Source organism: Rutidosis leptorrhynchoides, chromosome 1 (genome assembly GCF_046630445.1).
Source record: "Rutidosis leptorrhynchoides isolate AG116_Rl617_1_P2 chromosome 1, CSIRO_AGI_Rlap_v1, whole genome shotgun sequence".
Lineage (NCBI taxonomy): Eukaryota > Viridiplantae > Streptophyta > Magnoliopsida > Asterales > Asteraceae > Rutidosis > Rutidosis leptorrhynchoides.
In genome coordinates this window covers 176,866,876-176,879,627 of record NC_092333.1, presented here as the reverse complement: position 1 = coordinate 176,879,627, position 12,752 = coordinate 176,866,876, and the positions used below count along the sequence as shown (strand labels likewise).

General features: G+C 32.3%; 1 non-coding gene across 1 annotated transcript; it reads right to left on the bottom strand.

Moving 5' to 3' along the window:
* Window positions 1–806: 806 nt before the first annotated feature.
* Window positions 807–913, bottom strand: LOC139887136 (small nucleolar RNA R71). Its single transcript, XR_011772979.1, has one exon. It is a non-coding gene; the product is annotated as a small nucleolar RNA R71 (small nucleolar RNA).
* Window positions 914–12,752: the final 11,839 nt, after the last annotated feature.

Below are 12,752 nucleotides of genomic sequence, written 5' to 3'. Positions count from 1 at the left end.
GCTGCATCTTTTGGCTATTCGAAACGTGGGCAAAAGCAGAAAAGTCTATTAATTTGATAACATATATAATTTTTATATTTATAACTAATAGGATTTTTAGTGAATGCACCGAGCAAATCGTTCACTACCTTTCATACGTTCACGACCTGTAACTCGATCAAGACATCTTCCCAATATTATCGCCGTTGATTTTTCTTTAGAATCATCATCTAGTCGAACAAGTACTCCAATTCAAATTTCCGATAATCCATTTTTTGAACCCGACCTCACAATTGAGAACCCGGAGGATATTCAAGGACAATTCTGAGATCCTGAACCACTAATCATTCCTCCTGAACCACAAATTACTCATCCAGAGATTGTCGAGGAAGAAACCGTTAAATCAGAATCTTCTAGTGATTCGGATTCAACAATTTCAAATATGGAAATAACGGAACCTCTAAGTATGGAAGATCGAATGAGAGCCACACGCACGGGCCAAGGTTACGCCATTATTAAGCCAGACATTAATGCTCCAGATTATGAAATCAAATGACAAATCCTACACATGGTCACTAATCAATGCCAATATTAGTGGTACGCCAAATGAAGATCCAAACGAACATCTTCGAACATTTAATAGGATTTGTACTTTATTTAAAATCAGAGAAGTTGAGGATGAACATATCTATCTCATGTTGTTTCCCTGGACTTTAAAGGGAGAAGCCAAAGATTGGTTAGAATCGTTACCTGAAGGGGCGATTGACACATGGGATGTTTTAGTTGAGAAATTTCTTAAAATATTCTTTCCGACATCTAAAGCCGTGAGACTTCAAGGAGAAATTGTTACGTTCGCGCAAAAGCCAAATGAAACATTATATGAGGCATGGACAAGATTCGTAAAGTTGTTGAGAGGATGTCCTCAACACGGTTTAGACACTTATCAAATAGTACAAATATTCTACCAAGGTGTCGACGTCGCTACACGAAAATACATCGACACAGCAGCTGGTGGTTCCATTATGAAGAAAACCGCAACTGAAGTTCACAAAATTATTGATAACACAGCCTCCCACTCACATGAGTGGCATCAGGAAAAAGATATCTTTCGTTCATCTAAAGCGGCTAGAGCCGATTCTAGCCATGACTTTGATTCCGTTTCTGCAAAAATAGATGCTTTCGAGAGACGAATGGAAAAGATGAATAAAGATATTCACGCAATACGAATCAGTTGTGAGGAATGCGGTGGACCACACTTAACGAAAGATTGTCACATCGAGCAAATTATGGAACAATGTGAGAATGTTTCCTACATGAACCAAAGACTAGGAAATAATTATCAAAATAATTATCAACCGCCAAGGCCAAACTTTAATCGAAATCAAAACATTCTTTACAATCCAAATGGACCCAACAATAACTCGTATAACCAACAAGGTCTGAATAACCAACCAACTCAAAACAACACTTTCAATCAACAAAGACCTGGCTTGTATAAACCACCACAATAAACCGAAGAGAAAAAGCCAAATCTGGAAGAAATGATGGCAAAGCTAATGGAATCTCAAACACAATTTATTGCAACTCAAACCCAAACAAATGAGAGGTTTGATCAGTCATTAAGAACTCAAAAAGCTTCCATTTTGAATCTAGAAAAACACGTAGTTACTCTTGCTAGCATGATGAGTGAGAGGGAACAAGGAAAGCTACCGAGTAATACTAAAGTAAATCCTCGGAATGTGAATGTTAATATGGTGTCAACGAATTCTAAAAAACCAGCACTAGAAGATGGGAAGGTTTTAGATGTGAGTAACAATAAAGAAGTTACAACACCACTACCCGAGTATGTAAAGCCAGTGGTGGCACCATACCGACCACCCATCCTGTTTCTAAGAAAAGGAGTTGAGTATGAGCAAGTAATAGGTAATAAAGTTTGTGATACCTTTGGAAAGAAGAAGAAAAATAAGAAGGTGCAAGAAACAAAAACCGTAGAAGTAAACCCGGTGAAGACAGTTCCACCAAAACTTACACCCAAGGTGGGTAATCTGGGTGAATTTATTGTTCTTTATCTACTTAGTGATTGTGTCATGTATGATGCACTAGCAGATTTAGGTGCGAGTGTGAGTGTTATGCCCCTTTCATTATATAAGAGATTAGGAGTAGGTGAGTTAAGTCCAACAAAAATGAGTGTTCGACTCTTTGATCAAACCATTAGGCGCCCAGTTGGAATTGCTGACAACCTACCCGTTCAAGTAGGTAATTTAACCTTTCTAGTTGAATTTGTTGTTATTGACATAGAAGAGGACTCAAACATTCCTCTAATTTTAGGTCGACCATTCTTAGCGTCCACCGTGGCGTTATTTGATGTAAGAGAGGGTAGAATGACACTTAGTGATGGTGACAAATCGATCACCTTTGTGAGTCGAAAGGCTAAATCTCCACCAACCAAAGCCGTTGAACCAACAAAAACGATTGGTAAAAACCATGTTATTTTACCAACTCCAACGGTAGTGCTTAACAATAATAAAACGCCTAAGTGTGGGGAAAATGAAGTAACACCTAATGATGACTTTATAACAAAGAACCTTGTTGTTGATACGAAATTAAATGACCCCGTTATTAACAGTTCAATGAAGAAACCTATTAAACGGATTCGCGATGCTAGAACCAAAGGGAACTTTAAGTTATGTAACCGGTTAGTATCTAATCTATCGCCTAAAGAAAAGGCGAAACTAGTTGAATTTGTGGATATTACACATGAATCCGACCAATGGCTTAAAGCAAAAGTCACAGATATGCAAGTTGATTATGGTCCAAGAGAAATTGACGATGAAGTTAATCACAATTTCAAAACCACAGCTACCTAAGTGTGGGGAGATTCAAATGTTCTAAAAAGAAAACACCGTCTAGAGTTAGTTGTTCTGTTCTCGTGTAGTTCCGAGAATGGAATCCGATTGGTCTTTTCCACTAGCAGACACTAGAGAACTAGTTTTCTTCCCTCCATTCTGAATTTTATTTTGTTTTGTAGGTTTGTATGAAATTAATATGCATTTTTAAATTTAAGTTTTGTGTGAATTTAAAAACAAAATTTACTTTATTTCATTAAGTTTAAAAAATAATTTCTAAAATTCATCGTAAGTTGAAGACTAGGTCATGGAATCGAAATTGATTTACCCGAGGACGGGGCGAAAAATTTTGTTATCATTATTTTTAATTTTATTGATCTAAAGTATACCAAAAAAATTAAAAAATCCAAAAATCTTTGCTTTTAAAACAATCGCTTTAAAAACGACAAATTTTAAATTTTGTCGAGGGACGGACTAGTTAAACATACCGAAACTACCTAAAGTAAAAGGAAACAAAATTTTAAAAAAAAAATTTATTCATTTAAATTGTTTTAATAAATAAAGGTTTTATATAAAAATATATATATATAATAAAAATATTATGTATGTTTGTAATTTATCTTATGTACAAAACAGGGTAAAGCAGCGCACTTTCAAAGACTGATATTAAGTTCAGCAAAAGCTACTATTTTGACGACTAGACGCAAAATATCAAATGTGACATAAAATAATATGTTTGCAAACTCGGTATTTTTAATTACTTTTCTACACTAATCACCCTCATGAATTTATAATTATAGTCTGATTTCATGCAAATGAGGGCATTGCATGATCTCAAGTGTGGGGAAGGGTTATAAATTCTCTCGGGTTTACACTTAGTTTAATTGCCAAATTTTGTGAAAATTTGAAAAATTTTCAACTAAATGAATTCAAAATCATGTTTATACATATTTATGAACGACAAAACTAGGTGTTAATTCCGAAATTATTGTTACCTCGGAGAGAACATAAATGGAGAAACAATCCAAAACGCTTGAATTCATTTAAAATGGAATAGAAGAGAATAAAAAGGAAAAGAAAAGAATAAAAGCTAAGTGTGGGAAGAATTTACCAATTTCTTTAAAACACATATCACATATTTGGTACAGATTACTGCAGGTACTTTTGCTTTGGACTAAACTAATTAGTTTTACCCGATTTACTGTAATATATTTGAAAGAAAGATGGATCTACACGATGAATCAATTCCATCATTAAAAGGAATTAAAGTCTTCCGAAAAAGACACGCGCTTCTTGATTTAGGTCAAGAAGTTGTCGTCCATACCAGCTGTAGGTTGACGAAAAATCCAGAAAAGTCATCTCTAAAATCAGCAGGAAATCCACGGACCTCGGTATCAAACAGGGTCGCCAAGTGGTCAGACTTATCCTATCCATGAAAGGATCTGTCTCGTAAAATGGGGAGGACGCGTGCAAATTAGCTTGATAAGACTAATGAATCAGACCCCCAGAAAGGATAATCTCCTTAAAGATCAAAAATCAGCTTTTAAGACTGATATTACTCAATCCTTGAGATTGACTTTAAAGATTGAGAATTACAAACTCATAGAATTCAATGATATCTAAACTCTAGCTTGAACGAAAAAATATCTTGATCAAAATTAAAACCGATTTGTTTTCTGAAAACCTATTTTCAATGCGTTCATTATCATTGAACGTAAAATTCTAAGAATTGACCATAATACATTAGGTCACCTGAACCAAATCGGGTGTCAACCGTAAGAACGGTGGTTGCATAGCATGGTCGAAGACAGGACCTTGTGCCAGATCGAAAAAAATTATAGGGTGATCTTTACTATTTCTCCTACAAAGGATAGTAATTGCGTCCGACACGTTGAGGACCATGAACATCTGCATGTCATTAGACATTGCCTTAACAGTTGCTTGTTCGACGCTTTCCTTTACAACCGGATGGTAGTTTACCGAAAGGTAATATACGGAGCAAGTATACTGGATGTGTGCTTTCCTAATACAAGGTTAACAAGTGGGTGACACAAAACCGCAAGTTTTGAGCAAAAATTTTAAAATCTGAAACCCACAAAACCCACAAAAACATTTTGCAAACACCGGTGAAGGGTTATTCCGGAAAACTTATCTAGGGTAAAAGCTAGAATGAATTTTCAAAAGATCAAATGTTTTCATAAAGATCCAATTTCCTTAAAGGATCTAAATTTTTAATTGTCATGTGGGACTGTAAATCACATCGTTACTATCATTGTTTATACCACCGTATCAAAATCACTGATGTATTAAGTGTGAGAATAAAAAAAAGTGATTGGAGTGAAGTGTGATTTAATTTCAAGTTCTGCATTGCTTGAGGACAAGAAACGCTCAAGTGTGGAGATATTTGATAGTGCTCCAAATAAACATATATTTAGGCACCATATCCTTCCAATATGTAAAGCTTTTAGTTGCAATTGTTCTATTTTTATGTAATATTCGTTTAAATAAATAAGTGCGAAGACAAAAGAAGAAAACGACGATTTAAAGACGCAAATGACCAACAAGCTCAAATGAACAAGATATAATTCAAGTGGTTCCATTTATTGATAAGAAACGTCTAAAAATGACAAGAGTACGAGCCGCGGAACGCAAAGTATACGATATCTACGCGTACGAAAGGACGTTCGAAAATCCGGAACCGAGACATGAACCGAGCATCAACGCGCGAGTCAACGGAGCTAAAATTACAAGTCAGCTATGCACAAGAATATAATATAATATATATATAATTAATATAAATTATATATATTATATATATATTTAAATAAAACGTCGGCAAACTAGAAAACAAAAGCATATGAGTAGGATCAGAGAGCCATGCAATCGCATGGCCAGAAGGCACAAAATCCATGTGATCGCATAGAGGTCAGAACCTGGCCAAGTGCTATAAAAGGCGACGTTTTCAGCGAATTATGTACACCATTTTTTCTTTCTTCCTCTGTAAACTTAATATATATATATATATATACATTATAATTTTAATTTAAGTTAATTTTAATAATAAAGTTATGGTTTAATTGAGTTATTGTAAGAAATATTTTACTAGTTTTTAAGTCGGAACTCTGTCCGGGTAACGCTACGCGATAAATAATCACTGTAAGCTATGTTCTTCCCTTTTAAATTAATGTCTCGTAACTAAGTTATTATTATGCTTATTTGAGCCGAAGTGAAATGGCCCGTCCATATTACTATAAACGCAGTACGTTATTCATTGGTCCCATAGCGAGGTATTTGACCTCTATATAATACGTTTTAGAAAATATTGCATTCGTTTCATAAAAAGCACACCATTATTATACATAATACGAGTTTCAAACATATGGGCGATTATTTACAAAATAATCCCCATGATACATCGATTTTCAAATAATACAAAGGTGACATAACAGTCGAATATAATACATGACTAAAGTTTTATTGAATGCAACCCTCTTTTAAACAAAAGCATGAGACTCCATGCAAAGCTTGCTCAGATAATGCGACAGCAAAAGACTTTCTTAAGGACATGAGAATAAACATGCTTAAACAGTCAACACAAAGGTTGGTGAGATATATAGGTTTAAAGCTAGCATCGGTATAAATATAGACCACAAGATTTCATAGTTACAAATATTTCAATAAAGATATTCTATAAGTTGTTGAGCGCTTCGGTAACCATACTTAACCATTAATGTGGCATATTCCCTTTATTATGAAATCTCCCTACACTGTACCAAGTGTAGTAAAAACGAAGTACTATGCAACCGTTTACAATACTCGGTTAGGGTTGTCAAACCCGAGAGATCTATCAATAGGATTCATGCTTACATGTTCTTATAACATGTAAATATTAGTTACCAAGCTATTAGGGAAGATATGCAAGGTGGCACAACTCAACGTAGAATATATTTGAAGTACTTGTGTCCATGGCGTAAAACATAAAATGCATGTATTCTCATCCCAAAATATTTGTAGAGTTTAAAAATGGGACTATATACTCACGGTAGTAAAAGTATATTAATAATAAGTTTTCAACTTATTAAAAAAATGGCCGTCGTCCTTGGATTCACGAACCTATAATAATAATAATGATTCAGATAATAATACGACATATGAAAAAAAAAAAAAAACAAGTTCATAGAATACTTATATAATAATTTTTTAACATTTTATGTTGGTAGTCCAAAATAGTTCAAAAAGTCCATTAATCGGTATATATATATATATAATCTTAGAATTACCCCACGACGTATTGTGTATGTATTGTCTTGCATCAATCTAGAGACGTATTGTATACTTATTGTCTTAGAATTAACTAAGACGTATTGTGTACGTATTGTCTTAGGATTTATCAAAACGTATTGTGCACGTATTGTCATGGAACGTACCAAGATTATTATATATATACAATCTCGGAATTAACCAAGATTATAATATTTTGTTATACTAATGATAACATGTACAAATATATATAGGATATAGGAAAAGTTAACAAGGATATGGTTAATATAGTTTTTATAATATAAATTTTGTCCATACAACTTTAATTTTAGCAGTTTTTGTTTTGCTCGCCAAATATTCATTACAACTCCGTTTAAAGTGAATCAAATTGATATAGATTCCTTAAGAAGTAAATTTTTACAAAACCAATTCGAAAAGTTCATCCCAAGTAGAAATTTTTAGAGCTTTACCCTCTTTTTGTGTTGGTGGACAGATTTGGAAAAATCCCGGCATCCACCCAATATATGATTTTTGATAAAATACTTCCACTTTGTCTAAAATCATGAAAAAAATATTGAAAGTCTTATTTACATATATTAACATATTTCTAAAGTCTTAGCCTCGAACTCAAAGTCTAAGATAGGTTTTTAATTCCCAACCCAAATCTGCCCGCTTTTTACCGAATGGAGATTAAAGGATATATGTTAAGTTTCAAGGTGTTCTTCATATGTACAAGTTATAAGTTCTTATATTAACTTAATATAACATCATAATACATATAATTAAGTGTTATTAGAGTTAAGTTAGAAAGATTAAATTAGTTTTTCAAACAAGTTTAGAATCAACTAAACTATGTTCTAGTTTATAAACTCTTATATAGATAGCTATAAACATGTGAATTGAACAAGAGTTGAAGTAGAGATTTTATCTCAAGTTTAGAATGTAAAGTTGCTGAAAAAAAGTAGTAGAACAAAACTTGAGAGAGTTCTTGCAAGTGTGTGTAAAAATGAGTTAGAAATGGTGCTTATTTATAGGCTTGGAAATTTGATTTTTAGTGAAAATATCTAAGATAAGTTAAAATGTATTAAGTCATGGATGACATATTAAATTGATTAGGTCATGGATGACATATTACACAAATAATTGCAGATTTCTATTGGTATATACGAATAGTAAATACTTCTAGAAGCTGTGTATAATACGGGTAAAAAATACCGTATGAATGCGAGTAGAATTCTTGAGGAAATTGAACGGAAATACGAATATAGCTATCCTTTATATGTATTGGTATATTATAAAGTGTATTCAATACTTGTAAGGATGTATTTACACTCGTAATACATTGTATGTAAATACATTTTAATTTACGTTAATTACGTCGTTTAAATAGTAACATATATATTGTTCAAAAACTCTTTAAATTAGTAGTATGAATATATATATATATATATATATATATATATATATATATATATATATATATATATATATATATATATATATATATATATATATATATATATATATATATATATATATATATATATATATATATAATACTTTGTTAATATACTTAATGAGATATTTAATTATCATATTTTCAAGTTAAATATATGTATATATACACATATATATAATTAATACAAGTTATGATGTTCATGAATCGTAGGAATAAAAGGGTGGTCAACTGCTTATATAAAATTCTTTTCGGAGGTTCAAGACTTATTAAAATTCATTGCTTATCATGTCGAAATTATTAAATCATATAAATAGTATAATCAAGTAGTCGGAAAAATCCGGGTCATCACATGAAGTAATCGTGATGTTGGGCTAAATATTAAGACGGGGTTATTGGATTTTGTACCATAATTATGGTTTGGACAAAAGACTGACAATTGTGAATATTGGACTATTGACTATTAATATGTAGGGGGTATTGTCTAATTGAACGACAAATCATTGGAACCTGTCGAACCTATCTTCAAATTAGTTAAACTAATAATTATTAAATTGATTACAAATGTCCTATTTAGTGACGTTTATACGACATCGTTTACAATCATTTAATTAATTATTCGGGTTGGGTAATTGATATTCATTTTGATAAAGTGGGTAAATTAATATTCATATCTCATTAAAACAGGGGTGGATTACATACAAGGATAATTGGTGTAATTGTTAACAAAGTAATAAAACCTTGGATTACACGCAATCGATAACCTGGTGTAATCATTAAACAAAGTATTAAAACCTTGTTACAGTTTGAATCCCTAATTAGTTGGAATATTTGACTTTGGGAATAAGGTTAATTTGACGAGCATTTTATACTTATGATCGATGGACTATTATGGACAAAAAACCAAATAGGTATCAAATAATCCAGGACAAAGGACAATTAACCCAGGGTAATAAATTAAAATCAAAACGTCAAACATCATGATTACGGAAGTTTAAATAAGTATAATACTTTTATTTCATATTTTATCGTACATTTATTTACTGTCATTTTAATTACTGCAATTTACTTTATCGCAATTTAAATTCTGTCATTATATTATCGTCATTTATCTTTACGCTTAAAATATAAAATCGACAAACCAGTTATTAAACGGTAAAAACCCCTTTTATAATAATACTACTTACTATATATAATTATATATATTTTATATAAATATAGTTGTTAAAAATATAGCGTTAAACTCAGCTAGCTCCCTGTGGAATGAACCGGACTTACTAAAAACTACACTACTCTACGATTAGGTACACTACCTATAAGTATTTTAGCAAGGTTTAAGTATATCCCATCTATATAAATAAATAAAACTTGTGTAAATTGTATCGTATTTCGTAATAAAAATAATAGTATTTCGTACTACACCTCGCACACATCAGTAATCTTTCGACGGGATAGAAGGATTAGGTTTGTTGTCTACAAAGAAGTACAAGGCTTGTAAATCGGATCTCCACTGGATCTGGAAAAAGTGGTTTAGTGAAGCAAAACTCCCGATTAGTGAATCGGAGAGTGGATTAAGGTGGATTAGTTAACATCCACCCGAACCACTATAAATCCTTGTGTTTATATTCTTTATTTTACGTTCCGCATTACTACAAACATTAACACTACACACATTGGGTTTGAATTGATTAAGCTGATCAAATATTGTTCAAATCTTGTTGATCATCGAAAAAATTTCAAAAATCGTATTAAGTAACTATTCACCCCCTCTAGTTACTTACAATTGGTATCAGAGTGGTTGCTCGAACTTTTGCTCTAAAAACGTTTTTGATTGAGTCAAAAACCATTTTGTGCAAAAACCCGAGTCAAGCGTTCTTAGGAGCATCTCAAACAATGGCATACCTTGAAGGATTGGCTAGAGAAGCACCAATCTTTGATAGAGAGGATGTCTATGTGTGGAAAATAATGTTTGAAATCTATTTCAAATCAAAGGATTATGACATGTGGAGGATCATCAAGGGAGAAAACCTTGTTCCTCAAGAATCTTCAAGTATGATGAACTCAACATTCCAAAATGATGAAGTAGTAAACAAAGTGCTAAAGCAATTTGATGCTATATCACTACGTCATAGAGTTCTTCCTAGTGAAGAAAGGATTAAAATGCTTTCTTGTGAAAGTGCAAAGGAATGTTGTGACACACTATGTCCTCAAGTTGAAGAAGCCTCAAGTTGGTAGAGGAAGAATGGGTTCAAGGAAGAATTAACAAGACTTGAATGTCTTGGTGGGTTTTAGTTAGATGATCAAGATGGAGATGAAGATGAAGACTTTTGCCTCATGGCTTCAAGATACTCTCCAAGTCAAGATGCTCATAGTGAAGATGAGGTGGAATCTTGCTTTCAAGAAGAAGAAGGTAAAAACTCATGCATCCAAAGCAATGATGTACATGTATTCTATCCTTCTAATTATGAAGAATTGCTAGATGAGTACAAAGCGGTAAATTTTTTGTATACTAGAATTTGTGACAAAGTAAAATTGTAGGAAAAAGAATTACAATAGATTAATCAACTCAACAAAGTTTTAATTGATGAAAACAATTATTTGAAAAGGTCTTTAATGACAAAAATTGTTTTAAAGACAAAATTGTTTTGAAATCTAGTCACAACTCTAGTAGGCGCAAACAAAGTACTCTAATTCCAAGGTCAATCATTAGGAAAGTTGAAAACTTAGGAAATATAAACAAATCTAGCAATTCAATGGGGGGATAAGTCAAGGGTTGAGTAATCTTAGGATCAATGAGAATCAATGATCAACTAATAAGGAAAGAGGATTGTGCATCTAAAACTTAATGTGTCTTAAGAGCATTAGCCAAAGTGTCACTATTTCAAATTTCACATACGCAAAGTGATTATAAAGGTTACTCAATGTAATTATGTTTAGCTTAGGAATGAATGCTTACTTGAAAAATTGCATGCTAGATGTAAGTCAAAGTGTCTTATGTGTATAATATATATGTATGTATATATATATATATATATATATATATATATATATATATATATATATATATATATATATATATATATATATATATATATATATATATATACGTGCCTACATACGTGTCATTGATGATGAAACATCGGTTAGATGTGATTATACAATGTTTAGGCAAAGAAAACTTGTCCTCAAGTATTCTATAGAACGACAAAATCACCAAAACGCGCACGACTTAAAGAAATGGACAAGGATCACCATCCTAAGCTTCACATTCAAACAACGGCAGACCGCGGACTCAACCGCAGAGCCTTACTTCTTCACGGCCTGCCCTACAGTCGATCGCAGTTTGACCGCATGGGTCCTGACGACTTTTTATTCTAAATTCTAGCCCTCATTTCTCATTCTATTCAAAATCTATTTTCACTCCCTCTCTCCCATGGCTCAAGACCTTAAACCAAACACTGAGGAATTTGCTCTCACTCATCCTTAATCTTCATTCTCGGTAAGATTAATCTATGAATTTCCTTCATCCTATTGTGTTGGTATGATGAAATCTTCAAACATTGATTGAAGAAACCCTAATCAGAAAATTCTACTCAAAATTGATGCTAATAATCAAATGTGTTTATGAAAAACTTCTAAAACGTTTGAAATCATGATTAACAATGCATCAATTCAAGTTATGAATTCTAGGGTTCAACATACAACTAGATTAGGTTTTCATAAGTTCATTGTTCACATGGTTCAAGCACATTATCACTAATGAAGAGTAATAATGTAGAAATTGGCAACATCAATGTATTGATGAGAATCAAGCTTGCAAAACACGAACCCATGTGAATATTATGAAAATCACTAATAATCTAAAGTGCAAACGCATTGTCACCAAAAGAGGGTGAGAATGTGAAGAATGTTAACATTAAAACACTAGGTATTGATGATAATCAAGTTTGCAAATCATTGTCGTGTATGAATAATATGAGAATATGCATTCATACAATTGCAAACACGTCTCCACCAAAAGAGGGTGTGAATGTGAAGGTAGTTAACATCAAAAGGATCTTATGTTCATGTTAACTAAGTTTTCAAAATATTGATTACACAATTGAGTCGTTTATACGTTCACTTTAAATTAAGTTAAAGTGTTATTGTATAGGAAATGATAAGGACCAAGGACGCAGAATCAAGAGACAGAGGGATTTACAAGCCACCCA